Source organism: Bufo gargarizans, chromosome 6 (assembly GCF_014858855.1).
Source record: "Bufo gargarizans isolate SCDJY-AF-19 chromosome 6, ASM1485885v1, whole genome shotgun sequence".
NCBI classification, from domain to species: domain Eukaryota; kingdom Metazoa; phylum Chordata; class Amphibia; order Anura; family Bufonidae; genus Bufo; species Bufo gargarizans.
Window position 1 is genome coordinate 75,330,274 of NC_058085.1, and position 1,262 is coordinate 75,331,535.

The 1,262-nt window shown below is 41.0% G+C and overlaps 1 non-coding gene across 1 annotated transcript; it reads left to right on the forward strand.

Annotated features, from left to right (window-relative positions):
• The first annotated feature begins 547 nt into the window (after positions 1-547).
• Positions 548-742, forward strand: LOC122942838. The gene has a single exon (XR_006390739.1). It is a non-coding gene; the product is annotated as a U2 spliceosomal RNA (small nuclear RNA).
• Positions 743-1,262: the final 520 nt, after the last annotated feature.

Genomic DNA, 1,262 nt, shown 5'->3' on the forward strand with positions numbered 1-1,262 from the left:
GCCTGGAGCTGCATACATGAGTGTCTTCCATGCCGGGCATTCCAGCACCGAAGAGGACTGACAAGCACCGCGGAGTGTCCTAGGGGAGCATGCAGAGAGGAGGAGGACGTTTACCATTTATTTTGGTATTGTTATTTTACACAAAAAATATGGAGAAAAATGTTCCCCTTGATGAAGAAGATCACAGGACTCAAAGCCTTATCTATGACCGGTGTCTATTATGGGTGTCTGGAGTGCCCTTCAAGAATAAAAAGGACTATGGCATGGAAGATCACGAACTCCGTCAAAGTAGCTCTATGGTCGGCCCGGAACATTTTATGTTTTAAAAATGAAGTTATTACTGAAGAAAATGTTTTAAAGATGGTTTTAGATGAAATGTATAATTATTATTTATTTGACAAAAAAAGAACACCTTTTATGTGCCACAAGTGGTTTTTAAGAGAATGGTGGTCAGTCATATGATTTTATAAAACCTGCTTTTTAATAAGTTACATGTATTAATGGTTTTATAATATTTATGTGATGTAATGTTGTTGTGGTTTTAATAAACGATTTTTACCCCTCGATGGGTAAATATCAACTTAAAAAATCTGTTCTTATCAGTTTAATATCTGATACGTCCCCTATCTGGGGACCATATATTAAATGGATTTTTCGAACAGGGAGATGGCAAAAGAGCTTGCTCTGTCCACTCCACGCATTGACCTGGTATTGCAGTACCTCCAGGACCGATGCACCCTTTCTATTCCAGTATAAAAAAACTGAATGAAATTGAGTGATGGATGTCAAGGATCCTTCCAGCAAGCAAGTGTGAAGTTGCTGTGCCCTGCCTGCCTCAGCAGTCCTGCACTTCAGCTTCTCCTTCCTCTGTGAGGGTTTTGCTGTGCTGCTTTCTGCATCCCTGCTGCTGCATCTAGCCTGTCAATCTGTTAATTGCATCACCTGTGTGTGGGTTTGTTCCAGCACCAGCAACCCAGCCAGCCAGTCACCTCTCCTCACAGCCCAAATCCAATTAAGATTGATGGCTTAATTGTTGGCTTAATTGTTGTGTTAATTGGCTTATCACCTGAATGCAGTTTTTGGACCTCCCTCCACTCTGTGCACCTCTGTTTTGATTTTGGGCCTGTTGTGCACACCTGGGCAGTCTGCTGAGTTGTTCCTTAGAATTGACCCTTTTGTAGCAAGTTTGCTTGATGTAACGAATTTTGTTTTCCTAGTTCTTTATTAAATAAGAAAAGTTTGTTTGCCTGTGTCTCCCTCTT